Here is a 15,825-nt window from a genome sequence, read left to right on the forward strand (position 1 = left end):
GCACAGCACCACGCCCGCACGGAACGGTCCATCATCCATCCATCCCCCTGCGGGGCGATGCGGAGGTACACGCATCGCCGGTTCAGCGCGACCACCACCTCACGTGGGCCCCCGCCCCGACGACCGCGCACCGTACAGGCGTGTACCGCCCGGTACCTACTACCCGACCTGGGGCCTGTCCTTTCATTGCCGCTGCCTATGACCGGTGGTCCCGGGGTGGGGCAGGCGGGGGGTTCTGCATGGGCAGCCGATAGATATTGAATTGGCTGGCTAGAGCTGGTGTCACCCAGCCAAGCAGCTGTTTTCTGCGGCCAGCCAGTCCTCAGCCAATTTAAATTAGCTGAATAGCCATTTTAAATTTAAATTTTTCTCCTCAGCCAATTTCAGTTCTCTAAGTCCAACAAAAATACCAAACACTAAAAAAAAAGTATATAACCATGGTCATGAATTTTAAACTATAACTTAGATTTCAACGTGCACTGACACTAGTAAGATACTTATAAAGACGATTGAATCAACTGATGAACTACACTTGTATTAATTATTTCTCATAGTATTTCAGTCCTCCTTGCATTCAAATCCAGCTTGTTCTTTAGCCTCAACTGAGAACATCTTCCTGCCTTCTACGAACTCCTAACAAATGAACAAAGAATCATGAGCAATGGTCCAATCAAAGACAAAAGTCAATAACACTACAATGAATAGGGAGCGAAGAATTTTCTTCGATTCAGAGCAACAGATACATACAAAACAATCAAAAATCAAAAGAAGGCATCCAAGTTGTGTCATCCGGTTCTCGACCCCTACTATACATCTTCTAAGCAGGCATAACAACAACATGTACAAAGAAAGTAACAGTAGGCCAATAATTATGTCTGCCTAAGTGTTCTTCACAGCTCAGAATATAACAAAGAAGTAAAAGTATAATGGGCATGCCTCAAACAAGAATAATGGACTGCTGCCACCAGAAATAGAATTTCACAGCTTAAATAAAACATAAGGAAATGGATGTACAAATGAAGGTGCTCAAATTAAAGTAAGGACAATCTACTAACACCAGTTGCTAAAATGGAAGCACGACATGATATGCTTGTCCCTATATGATGCATCTAAACATATACAATATGCCTCGCTTTGTGCAAAAAGCTTGTCGCAACTTTACCATAGTTAAAGCAAAACAAGTAGCATTTAAGAGGGCTACTACATCTCGCATAGAAATTGCAAACATGTATGTATTTGGGTGCTAGGTCATTTTCCTCCCACTCTCACATATAACTTCACAAAATAAACTTACCAGGTCAGTGACATATTCAGCAGCAATGTCCTTCACTAGTGGCTACAGTTTATGGAAGTGGCTACAAAATCAAGAACACCACATATGAGCAAACAACAATGTAATTAGTTTTATTTTTTATTTATATTTAATGCTTCATGCGTCCAAATATTCGATGTGATGGGGAATCTTGAAAAATTTTGTAAAATTTTGGAAACTAAACAGGTACTTAGCTGAGTAGCCATTTTAAATTTAAACTCTTCTCCTCAACCAATTTCAGTTCTCTAAGTCCAACAAAACTACCAAACACTAACAAAAAAAAATATAACCATGGTCATGAATTTTAAACTATAACTTAGATTTCAATGTGCACTGACACTAGTAAGATACTTATAAAGACGATCGAATCAACTGATGAAGTACACTTGTATTAATCATTTCTCATAGTATTTCAGTCCTCCTTGCATTCAAATCCAGCTTGTTCTTTAGCCTCAGCTGAGAACATCTTCCTGCCTTCTACGAACTCCTAACAAATGAACAAAGAATCATGAGCAAAGTCAATAACACTACAATGAATAGGGAGCAAAGAATCATGAACAAAGAATCATGAGCAATGGTCCAATCAAAGACGAAGTCGACGACGTTGCCAGTGTCAGCAGCTTTGAGCACCAGCGGATGAAATGTTCCTGAAGTTTCTGCAGCATAAGAATATAGCATAATGTTTAGGTTCAACAAAACATAATGCATGAACAGTAGGTGATAGTACTCTTAAAACCGTGTACCAAGTTGTGCATATGAACATTATAAATCATGCAATATATTATTTGTAAACTAGGCAACAAGGACATATGAAATAGGTCGTTATCAAAATACAAATGGGGTACATACTCAAGAAAGCAATTACAACAACTAAGGTTAAACAAATGTAACAATTACAGAAGAGAGTAAGCCCAACTCACCGCTAATGGTAGCATATTTCAACTCAAATCAAAGAAAATCTTGTGATGCATGTGTACAAGACAACCGGTGTTCAAAGGGACCAAGAACACAAACTGGCAATAAGTAGTGAAAGCATCTAGGCTCCTTGTTGGGTTTCGGTGATTAATGACAATACAAGATTACTATGACTAACGTATATTTTGCAGAGGCAATTAAGTTAGGTAATGGTAATGGGGATCAATTGGGCAATCGAGGTGGTCATGCCCCTATGATGAAAATCGTTTCGGTTTTTAAAGGATGGACGACAAGGTTAAGGATGACTAGTTCTAAGTGTCGATTGGAGTTGGAGTGACACTTAGAGTAGTTTAGGACTTTGTTTTTCCTTTGGCCGTACTATTAAGGGGGTATGGACGGGTAGCTTGACCTAGATGAGTCTAGTGAGTTAGATGTGGTGCACACTTGTTAAAACTAGCACTAGGTAGCTCCACAACAGTCCTATGATCCTTTGGAGCAAACTTCATTCACATATGATCGAGAGTTGGAAGTGAATGGAGGGTCAAATGCTGACCGGACGCTGGCTCCGGTGCGACCGGACGCTGGCTCCGGTGCGACCGGACGCTGGCCGCAGGGTCCGGTCAGTTCATTTGATCAAGGAGATTGCGTCTGGCACGACCGGACGCTAAGAGGCAGCATCCGGTCGACTCCAGTAAGGTTCCAGAAGCGGTCAGTACTGACCGAACCCTGGGGGTTCAGCGTCTGGTCGAGTACAGTAAGGTTCTAGTGAGGGTTTAATGCGACTGGACATGTCCGGTCAGTGGTGATCGGACCCTGCCAGCGTCCGGTCAACACTTAAACACTGGTGTGCGGGTTGAACTGACCGGAGCGTCCGGACAATATGACCGGAGCGTCTGGTCACCCCGCAGAGGCACATAACGGTTCGTTTTTCAGGCTGCCTTATAAATAGAAGCTCCACTCGTGTGTGGAGTTACTTTTGCTCATTCCAACAGCTGAGAAACATGTTTATGAGTGCTAAGAAGAGCAAGGTCCTAGTGAGGTGATTGAGATTTGAGAATCCAAGAGAGTAGCCTCATTAGTAAATCAAGAGTAGCAAAGTGTGCATCTACCGTTCTCATTAGGCTTCGCGTGGTCAAGTGAGAGTTCATGCTTGTTACTCTTGGTGATCGCCATCACCTAGACGGCTTGGTGGTGATTGGGAGCTTGGTGTTCATCCGACGGAGCTTGTGGGTGACCCAACTCAAGTTATGAGCGGTTGTGGGTGATTCACCGCGACGGAGTATCGAAGAATCAACCCGTAGAGAGCACTTGATCCTTACGCGAATCAAGGGGGAGCTACACCCTTGCGTGGGTGCTCCAACGAGGACTAATGGGGAGTGGCGACTCTCCGATACCTCGGCAAAACATCGCCGCGTTCCTCTCTCTCCATTTACTTTGACCATTTACTTTAAGCAATTCAATACTTATTTTTATATTCATAGAATTGTCATGCTAGAGTAAGTTTGGAACATAGGTTGCAAGTCCTTTGTGCGTTAGATTGATAGAAATACTTTTCTAGGCACAAGAGGTTAATTGGGTTAACCGTAGAATTTAATTATTGCAAGAAAATTTAGAATTAGCCCAATTCACCCCCCCCCCCCCTCTTGGGCATCTTGATCCTTTCAATTGGTATCAGAGCCTCATGCTCACGTTTTTAAGCTTAATCGCTTTGAGCAAGATGTCTCATGGGGATGGACCTCCTCCTATCTTTGAGGGAGATGACTTTCTATATTGGAAAATTCGCATGAAGGCGTACTTAGAAGCTCTAGACGTTGGTATACTTAGAGCCGCCTCACAAGGCTTCCCAAAACCTTAGGATGCTACTAACTTACAAGGCGATGAGGTTAATTATGAAAAGTGGAATGCAAAGGCTCGAAACACCATCTTTAGAGGCCTTTGCAAAGATGTGTTCAACCGCGTAAGGAACCACAAAGATGCCCATGCACTATGGTCGGACGTTTGTGCGCTCCATGAGGGAATCAAGAGTGAGCGTGAGGAACGCTATCATCTTGTAATTAAAAAGCTAAATTCATTTGAGATGCTTCCCAAAGAATGTGCTAATGAGATGTATTCACGTTTAAATGTTCTTGTAGAGGAAGTCAATGGGCTTGGACTTACTCAAATGTCACCATCCGACGTTGTGAGAAAGATCTTGAGTGTCCTCCCATTGACAAATATGGGCATATTCTGACCGTGCTACATCAAGGTGATCTTTCCGCCGCTACACCGACACAAATCTTGGGAAAGGTAAATGCTCATGAGATGTACATGCACATCACGCCACAAGATGGCTCATCCTCTACCAAGAAGAAAGAGAAGGACTTAGCATTCAAAGCTAGCCAAGATAAGGGCAAAGCAAGACTTGAGTATGAGAGCTCAAGTGATGAAGAAGATGAAGATGAAAATCTTGCTCTCATGGTGAGGAAAGCCGCCAAGATGCTAAAGAAGCTAAACAAGAGTGGCATAAAGTTCAACGGCAAGAAGAAGAAGTTCTTCACAAGCTCTAGAAGAAAGCCAATCTCCGAAATGGATTTCTTCAATTGTGGTGAACTTGGTCATCTAGCACTTCAATGCACCAAGCCTAAGAAAGACAAGTTCAAGAACAAGAACAAGGGCAAGAAAGATGACTCAAGTAACGAAGATGAAGATGAGAAGAAGAAGAACAAGTCATACAAGAAGAGAGATGGCAAAAAGAGGGACTTCCACAAGAAGAAGAAGAGTGCAAAGGCCTATATCATCGGTGATTGGCTCACGGACATTGATTCATCTAGTGGATCATCTGATGATGATAGTAAAGTTGAGAAGGTGGCCGCCATTGCTATTGATCTTTCATCTTCACTGCCACCATCGCCATCATCCTCTACACACCTATGCCTTATGGCCAAGGGTGAACACAAGGTAACTAATAATGATGATAGTAGTGATGATGAGCAAGCTAGTGATGATGATAGCGATAGCGATGATGATGATTCACCTTCATATGATGATCTTGTCAAAATACTAAGAAAATACACTAAGATCATTAGAAAGAGTAGAGCTAAAAATGAAAAGCTTGATGCTAAAAATGATTCACTCTTAGCTAAATGCGATACATTGGAAAAGGCTAATGTTGAGCTTAAAGAAACAAATAATGCTATATCATCCAAACTCAAGGAGCTCAAATCTTCTAAGAAAGAGCTTAAAGATAAACATGATAAACTTGAGTGGGTGCACAATGAGCTCATCACTAGCCACACCAAGCTAAAAGATGAATACACTACTCTTAAGATCAATCATGATACTCTTGTTATTGCTCAAGAATTTTTACCAAATGAGTCACATGATGCTACTAACCATGTTGTTAAGATTGATATAGCTACATCATGTGATGATTTAATTGATGAGAACATTGAGCAAGGATCTAGTGGTAAAGGCAAGCAAGTGGTTGAGTGCAATGACTATGATGAGTATGTCAAGCTCAAGAGTGATAATGAGAAGCTCAAGAAAGATCTTGAAGAGATCAAAAGCCACAACGCCATTGTGCTAGAAACTCTTGATCATCATGAAGAGGTGATCCTTGAGAATGAGAAGCTCAAAGAAGAAAATAAGAAGCTCAAGGAAGAGAAGAAAGATAATGCTCTAAAGGAAGAAAATAAGAAGCTCAAGTTAGAGAAAGAGCATCTCAAGATTGGGTTGAGCAAGTCTGCTAAAGGCAAGCACCTCCAAAGTGAGCTACTCATGAACACCGTCATGAAGATGGATAGAAGTGGCATTGGATATGTGGCAAGTGTAGAGAAGAAGAAGGCTCAAGTTCAACAACAACAATTAAAGCCAAAGTCAAAGCCAAAGAGATGTTTTGAGTATGGACAAGAAGGCCACGTTGCTCATGAGTGCCAAACTCCACCGCCACAACACTTGTCCAAGCATGCTAGACCCTTTGCCTTCAATGCTCACTACATGCTTAAAAAGGATTCTAGTGGAAAGATGAAAGTCATGTTCTTAGGACCCCCTAACAAGAATAGGCCTAAAAAGATTTGGGTGGCTAAGTCACTTGTTGAGAAGGTGAAGGGCCCTCAACAAGTTTGGGTTCCTAAAGCTTGAATCTCTTGTGTGTAGGTGAACTACAAGACCGGTGGAAGTCATTGGGTTATTGATAGTAGTTGCACTCAACATATGACCGGTGATCCTCGTATGTTCACCTCACTAGATGAAGAGGTAGATGGACAAGAGAAAATAACATTTGGAGATAACTCAAAGGGCAAGGTTAAAGGATTGGGCAAAGTGGCAATATCAAATGATCATTCCATCTTCAATGTGCTTTATGTTGCTTCATTGAGTTTCAACTTGCTATCCATTGGATAATTGTGTGATCTTGGCTTCCAATGCTTGTTCACCGAGAAGGAGGTTGTTGTATCCAAGGTAGATGATAATCAAGTGATATTCAATGGATTTAGATACAACAACTTATATCTAGTGGACTTTACCTCCGAAGATGCAAATTAGAAAACTTGCCTATTCACCAAAACAACACTTAGGTGGCTATAGCATAGAAGACTTGCTCATGTTGGGATGAGTTCACTCAAGAAGCTTATGAAGAATGACTTGGTGAGAGGGTTGAAGGATGTGAAGTTTAAAAAGGACAAGCTTTGTAGTGCATGTTAAGCCGGTAAGCAAGTTGCAAATACTCATTCAACCAAAGCTTTCATATCAACCACAAGAGTGCTAGAACTTCTTCACATGAATTTATTTGGACCAATAATATACAAGAGTTTGGGAGGAAATCTCTATTGTCTTATGATTGTTGATGACTATTCAAGGTATACATGGGTATTCTTTCTTCATGACAAATCCGAAGTTGTATCTTGCTTCAAGAAGTTTGTCAAGAGAGCACAAAATGAATTTGAAGTGAAGCTCAAAAAGATAAGAAGTGACAATGGAAAAGAATTTGACAACACAAACATTGAAGCTTATTGTGATGAAGTTAGGATCAAGCATGAAGTCTCCGCAACTTATACTCCTCAACAAAATGGTGTAGTTGAGAGGAAGAACCGGACTTTGATCACTCTTGCAAGGACAATGCTAGATGAGTACAATACCCCCGAAGGTCTATGGGTGGAAGCAATCAACACCGCATGCTATGCATCAAACCGCCTATTCTTTCAAAAGTTCTTTGGCAAGACACCTTATGAGTTGCTCAACGGGAAGAAGCCGGACGTCTCCTTCTTTAGAGTGTTTGGTTGCAAATACTACATCTACAAGAAGCGGCAACACCTAGGGAAGTTCCAAAGACGTTGTGATATTGGTTTTCTTGTTGGTTACTCATCAAAGTCCAAAGCATATAGAGTATTTAATCATGCCACCGGCTTGGTTGAAGAAACATATGATGTGGAATTTGATGAATCTAACGGCTCTCAAGGAGCACATGAGAATCTTGATGATGTAGGTGATGAACCATTGAGGGAGGCTATGAAGAATATTCTCATGGGAGACATCAAGCCAAAAGATGATGAAGATGATGTACAAGTCATTGATCAACCTTCTTCATCAAGTGTGCCACAAGATAGTGAAAAAGATGGGAGAGTAGAAAATGAAGACACTCATATCTCCCATGAGTAAATGGTGGTACAAGCACGAGATGTTGATGCTCCACAACCACCTCCTCAAGTGGTCAATAGAAGAAATATACCTCTCCTACAAGATCATCCACAAGATCTCATCATAGGGAGTCCATCAAAGGGTGTAATCACTCGATCTCAAAAACTTGCTTCATTTATTGCTCATCACACTTTTGTCTCTTGCTATGAGCCTACCAAGGTAGAAGAAGCTCTTAAAGATCCGGATTGGATCAATGCCATGCATGAAGAGTTGAACAACTTTACTCGCAATGAAGTTTGGACTCTTGAAGAGGGACCAAAAGGTGCAAGAGTCATTGGAACAAAGTGGATGTTCCGCAACAAGCAAGATGATCAAGGTGTTGTTGTGAGGAACAAGGCAAGACTAGTTGCAAAGGGGTTCTCCTAAGTTGAAGGTTTGGATTTTGGAGAGACCTTTGCACCGGTTGCAAGATTAGAAGCCATCAGTATCCTACGTGCATATGCATCACATCATGAAATGAAACTATATCAAATGGATGTGAAAAGTGCTTTTTTAAATGGCTTTATTAATGAACTAGTCTATGTTGATCAACCTCCTAGGTTTGAAGACCCTAGATATCCTAATCATGTTTATAGGTTGTCCAAGACACTATATGGGCTTAAGCAAGCCCCAAGAGCTTGGTATGAGCGCCTTCGGGACTTCCTCATTGAGAAGGGCTTCACCATTGAGAAGGTCGACACTACACTATTCACCAAGAAGCTTGATGGGCATATCTTTATTTGTCAAGTATATGTTGATGATATCATCTTTGAATCATCAAATGAAGACTCATGCAAAGAATTTGGTGAATTGATGTAAAAGAAGTTCAAGATGTCAATGATTAGTGAGCTTACATTCTTTCTTGGTTTTCAAGTCAAGCAAATAAAAGAAGGCATCTTCATCTCTCAAGAGAAATACATAAAAGATCTTCTCAAGTGATTCAAGATGGATGAATGTAAGCCAATCAAGACACCAATACCTACCAATGGACATCTCGACCTAGATGAGAGAGGTAACCTGGTTGATCAAACTCTCTACCGTTAAATGATTGATAGCTTGTTATATTTAACCGCATCTAGGCCCAACATCATGTTTAGTGTGTGTATGTGTGCTAGATTTCAAGCTAATACTAAGGAAACACATTTAATTGCCGTAAAAAGAATCCTTAGGTATCTTAAGCACACACCAAACATTGGCCTTTGGTATCCCAAAGGAGCTATATTTGAATTAGTTGGCTATTCTGATTCGGATTATGCCGGTTGCAAAGTTGATAGAAAAAGCATATCCGGAGGGTGCCATTTGCTTGGTAGATCACTTGTGTCTTGGTCCTCCAAAAAGCAAAATAGTGTTGCTTTGTCCACCATCGAAGCGGAATACATTACCGTGGGTGCTTGTTGTGCACAAATATTATACATGAAACAAACTTTGCTAGACTTTGGTGTAGTTCTAGAAAAGGTACCTCTTTTGTGCGATAATGAAAGTGCGGTAAAACTTGTAAATAATCTGGTTCAACACTCTCGCACCAAGCACATAGATATCCGCCATCACTTTCTAAGAGATCATGTTGCTAAAAATGATATATCACTAGAAGGTGTAAGAACCGAAGATCAATTAGCAGATATCTTCACTAAACCGCTAGATGAGGCTACATTTTGTAGATTGTGGAATGAGCTCAATGTACTTGATTTTAGTAACTTCACTAAAAGATGAGATTGTGTTGTCCCTTGCATTCATTGTAATATACAACATGTTTAATTTTTGGTAATGCATATAGGGTCTGTCTAACATGGTTAAGATAACCGCCGAAAAGCGTGTGAAGAAGCTTAACCTTGGATCAAACTTGACAAGCAACTAGATTTACTTACAAGTATTGCATATGCATGAATGTTGTTTTGTCGTTTTGTTCTAGTTGCCCTTTTATTGCCTATTTTCATAAAAAGAATTATAGCCTAATGCAAAATATTTTGAAAAACTTGAGGGTTTGAGAGAGGTCTCTCACATCAGTCCCAATTGGTGTTTATTTGGATCTTATTCATGTTGGGACTTGATTGGGAACAGGCAATGCAAAGGAATATTGAAGATTTGCTAGAAAATAGTAACCGGACGCTGCACCGGACTCTGCAGTCTAGCGTCCGGTCAGTTCACAGGAGGTGAACTCGCTGCGAAGGAGTGACCGGACTCTGTCTTTCAGTGTCCGGTCAGATGACGTCTCAGCGTCCGGTCGTCTGAAGAAGACGAAGGCTAAGTTGACCGGACTCTGGCTGCGTCCGGTCGGTGTCCACCGGACGCGTCCGGTCGCGATTCCAGAGGAATTGGACCTCTCTGGAATCGACCGGACGCTGGGTGGTAGCGTCCGATCGCTACCACCGGAGTGTCCGGTCAGTAGATATCATGCGGCATCAGGTTTCTTTCCTATTTTCTTCTCTGTCACGTCGGGGGACCCTTATTTGCCTAATCCCGTCGCGCGTTTACCCTAATCGTCGCGCCTCCCTCATCCCGAGCCGCCGCAAGCCCTAGCCGCTGCACTGCCTAGCTCCACCACCGCCTCTCACGCGCGCCTCCCGGGCAAGCCACGCTCCCGAGCCGTCATGCCATCGTCGCCTTCCGCGCCACCACCGTAGCTTCCCACGCCGCAATCGCCGCCGGTGCTCGTAGCATCACCGCGCCCTGCTCTACGCCACCCAGCGCGCCGTCGTGTCTTCGTTCCAGCGCCATCAAGGTCCCATGCCGTGTGTTGATGCAAAAGTGGATCTGCAAACACAAAGGGCTAATACCCGAATCGATATCCAAAGCGTGCCAGTCGATTTGACCTGTTAATCGACAAGGATGAAGATACGAGCACTTTAGTCCTAACAACAGCGATACGCCCGGAAGTCACAGCCAAGAGGTACTCACGCGGAACTCGAGAATCGCCGAAGGTCGCACTGAAGCGATGCAACTCGCCGAATCAATGAGAACTCGTAAAAAGAAAAAATATGCAAATTGATGAAGTCGCCGAAAAGTAAGTAGATGCAAAATAGGAGTAAAAATTGGTTTTGATATTGATTGATATCTCCATTACATTGCCCCTCAATCTATATTTATACCCTGATCTAAAGAGACACAACCAAAATACAACTAGGACACCAAGTCCATATCTAAGGAAACACGTGACTCTTTACATGAATCATACTCTAACAAATATAGAAAAGGAAATTAACTCCTATCTATTTCCCTGTCTGCTCCAATTACGATGGAAATCTCACCAACCTCCTTTCCATCGGCATACTCCCTGTTTCATCGGCAGTAGTCTTCAAGCCTCCCTTCATCGGCATCGATAATAACATCTCCAACCTTATCGGCAACGCCCGAGTAAATCAACTTTTCCATCGATCACCACCATTCATCGGCAACCATCTTTACAAGCTGATTTTCATCGGCTGTCAACGTATACAGTAACTTTCCACCTGCCGATTAGCCCACTCTGATCATTTTGACACGTGCAAAAAATGGTGTCAACACATGCCCCCCAATTTCGGAGTATAAAACCATTAATGCTCCAAAATTTACTCTAGATAACGTTTGCCTTCGCCCAATTACCGTAACTCATCCTCCAAGCCAAAACTTGATCTGTTATCAAATCTAATCAAATCTAGTCCTGATTCACGCACCTCAGTAAATATCGCACAATTTCCAACCACTCTTGCCCTGATTATGGTTAAGATACCAAAACAATAATCCATCGGCAAGATCCTAACATAATAATGCCGCCATTTTCAGAATTAAAATATCCTGTACCGAGATCTCTTCCAAATCATGATGACTTGTCATCAAATCATCTGTACAATTCCTTGATTATCGTGTGAATAGTTACCATATCCATCTGAACCATCTCGACCTACATGCGCGCGACATAGAGATAAGTCCAAAATACCCCTACTCCAAGCGGCTTATAAATAGATTTCTCCGGAACCCTCGTTTTCTACCCTCAGACTCCAATCTTTGGCATTCTCTCTTTCCGACGGTGACTCCGACGAACAACTGCGCGACCTCAACCAACAAGAACTTTTCTCCAGCGTCAACCTCGAGTCTCCAGCTCGTGCCCCCATCTACCTCAAGATAATGGCAATCAACTTCGATGTCCCTGCGGTTTGTTCCACTTCTGTTACTTTTTACCTTGATTGCGAGTTCATACAGTTGGCAATTTTTTTCTCTTTTTCTTTGTTCTTCGGATCTTCTAAACTTAGGAACTTCGCAATAAATTAGTTATTCCAACCGATCAGCCGCATTTCCAATGCCTAGGACCAATGGGCAACCCAGATCCAACTGATCTGATTAATGCAGAGGTTAACAGAATCCCTTTTAGAGCCCAAAATTTCTCTCTGAATCTATGGAAAGATACATTCCGATCTTGGCCCAAACCCACCAAAGGGTGGAAAGATTGGTACTTGAGGGTCAACAGGTCGATGCAAGTACACTGGGCAGAACGGAAGCTAGACCAATGCATCAGGCTATCCATTACCGATATGCAAAAGAACGAGTCAATGATGATTGCAGCTGCTTACTTCTGGTCAGACACAACAAACACTTTTATGTTTGGACATGGCCTAGCTACTCCCACACTTGCCGATGTCTACATGCTCACTGGCTTGGACATTTCAACTGCCGATGAAGGCTCCATCTATGGCAGAAAATCTGAATATAGGGTGAATACCCGCAACATCGGCGGTTGGATAGGATATATTCAAGAATGCTAGAGGACCGGGACAGTTAACCAAAGGGAACATGCCACATTCTTGAATATGTGGTTAGAAAAATTTATCTTCTGTGGTCGATCAGTAGGACCAACCAGCGCCTTCCTCCCCGCGGCTGAACTCTTGGCCAATGGTGTAAGGTTCCCTCTTGGCCAATACCTTCTGAGCTCCACTTATCATCTTCTTCATCAAGTGTCTCAGAAACTTTTGCTTGGCGAACCCATCGGCAACTTAGGAGGCCCGTGGTGGTTTATCAACATGTGGCTGAATGCCCATATGCACAAACATTTGCAATGGGACTTCTTTGCCCAACAATTCCCACGAGAAATTACTGAAGACCACGTGCTTGGGGATGAGGAATCGGCAACACGCTCACCCCTCAATTTTGGTGAAGCCATAATTGTCCTCCCTGGGACAGAGGCCAATGAAGACCAGATCGGTAGATTCTTCCAAAGCCTCTACAATGGTCTTTCTCGTGATCATAGGGCCTGGGTACCTTATATCGACGAAGAAAACAGATTCCCCCTTCTTTTCAACTTTGCCGATGACACTCTGAATCAAGATAATGAACTCATGATGGCCATCATTACTCCCAGGGCAATCCCAGTAAACACATTCGGTAGCGGGAAAAACACCAATATCACGTATGAATTCTACAATCCATCAGGCAGTATCCTGTCAATTGGCTTTTGGGCAACTGCCAATCAAACTTTGTTTTGCCGATGTGATCAAACCCAGAGAAACAATCACCTGCGGAACAGATTGGAGCAAGGGTAGTGCAACTCTCCCCCTGATGCCGATACTACAGATGTCGATATATCCATCTGGACGCCAGCATCTTTCATCACCGAATCATATAAGCAATGGTGGCGAGAGTGGAGGGAACAACTGTTTGCAACATCTGCTCACACATATCGGCACATGATCGACCCTGAATACGCCATTCCTGATGACGCAGTAAGTTTCTTTTAACTCCCTTCTGCTTTTTCCTTTCATATATCGGTAACTAACTTTCTCGTGACAAGTTAACAACCCAGCACCATCTATGAGCAAAAGTGGGAAACCCTTCGATCTTCGGCCTGTTTCCCCGATATCACCGATCGGCTACAACGCCCCCACCTTAGCTGCTTTGGCTCACCAGAAGACCCATGCCAAAACCATCACCTCCAAGTCCAAATTGGCTACAGCTAGGGCCACTCCATTGGCCGCTGCTACAACCCTGGTCAAGGCATTCAAGGTAACAACCCTGTTTATTTCTATTCATGCCGATCACAAACTGTATTAACATTAATCATCAGGGTGTAAGAGCCGCTGCTGGATCGTCATCGGCAATTCCTCCGACATCAAGCACCACTACCTCTGGCAAACCTTCAGAGGTATTCCTTTGATTTTACATTTTATCTGTTAAATATCATACCTTACACTTGTTTTGCAGCAACAAATGGGTACATCGGCAAGCGTACCAGATGTTCAAGCTCCACAACCAACAAGTGCCGATGCCCCCCAGCCAACCGTTGCTGAGGCCCAAGCAAAGCGCAAAGCCTTAACAGATGCCGAGGCACAGCCAAAACGACAGAAGTCCATGCCGATCCCCACATCTGCCCCAACGTCTACAAGCCGGCCAGAATCAGTCGATGCAACTGAGCAAGCAGTTAATCCTCCTATACAGGACATACCATCGGTCATCATACCCCAAGGGCCAACCATCGACGAGGCCACAGAGGATATCCCATTGGCAAGCTCAGCCGATCCTCCACACGGCATACTCCAGGCTGCTTCCTCCAGCCAATTACAGGAAATTGCCTTGAAACAGGTAAGCCGATTGACCTAATCGATTTACAACATTCATACTTATCCTTAACTGACCTCTTTTTCTTTTTCTCAGGAATAAGACTCCCTAAACAACCTATTTTCCTTTGCCATTGATGTTTCTGACGATGAGGGAGAGGAAACAAGTTCTTCCCTTACATTGGGAACAATATCGGCAGAAATTAAGTCCAAGTTGGAAGCTCTCCTGGACTTGTTACAATAGGATACCGCCCAACTGGTAGATGACTCGGACCCCGCAAAGGCAATTTTCAAAACAATCCGTGGCCAGGTCCCTACCGATGTTGAAGAAGCACTCTTCCCAGCAGCCCATTTAGAAAGCCGCCAACTGCAATATCAACGGTCTGCTCAACGCATTACCGATAGAGCAGCTCAGGCTCAACTCAAAGAAGAGATGCTACAACTGAAGCAGATTGCCGATGAGAAGCACAAGGGCATCGGCAACTTGCAGACTTCGGGCGCTGAACTTAAGCAGAAAATCTTAGATTTATCGGCAAAGAGGATGGCTCTATTGGCTGAATTGAAAGAAGTCGAGGCAGCCTTAACTCATGCCCAACACGAAGAAAGCCAGCTACCCGATGCTATCAAGGCCCTTCAGCAAGAAAGAGACATCCAGGCTCGCAAAGCCTTGGCCATGAAGAAAAAAACTCAAGCCTATGGAGGGTGCTGCCGATGAAGACATCAAAGAAATGAAGGAAGCCGACCAGATTCGCCTGCGTGCGATATTGGCTATCCAATCCTTGTTAAACTTGTAAATCTTATCTATTGCATCGGCACTTTATGAGACATTGATATCCTTGTATAATTTTAGCCGATAGGACTGTTATCGGCACTTATACTTTTATGCATCCATCCAGATACTAGGGTAATATTTCTTTAAATATTTTCCATTTAATGCTCTGGGAAACACAACCCCTTCGAGGGTTTCTAGAATATATGCATTACCAGGAACAGACTGATTTATCCGATATGGACCTTCCCAATTAGGAGACCACTTTCCAAACTTTGAACTTTTAGTCCCAATCGGTAAAATCAATTTCCAGACCAGATCTCCATCGGCAAATTCCTTTACCTTCACCTTCTTGTCATACCATCTGGCTACTCTTTTCTTATTTTCTTCGATGCTAACTAAAGCCCTTAACCGATGACCCGCCACATCTTCCAACTCATCCTTCATAAGAGTATCATAATCATCGGCTGTCAGCTGATTTTGAGAACGTATTCGCCTAGAGCCAGTTTTAATCTCCCAAGGCAATACTGCGTCGTGTCCATATACTAACTGATAAGGCGTTACTTTGGTTGCGCCATGACATGACATCCGATATGACCACAAGGCTTCATTTAATACTGTATGCCACCTCTTAGGATTTTCTTTAATTTTGCGCT

This window comes from Miscanthus floridulus, chromosome 18 (assembly GCF_019320115.1).
Source record: "Miscanthus floridulus cultivar M001 chromosome 18, ASM1932011v1, whole genome shotgun sequence".
Classification (NCBI taxonomy): domain Eukaryota; kingdom Viridiplantae; phylum Streptophyta; class Magnoliopsida; order Poales; family Poaceae; genus Miscanthus; species Miscanthus floridulus.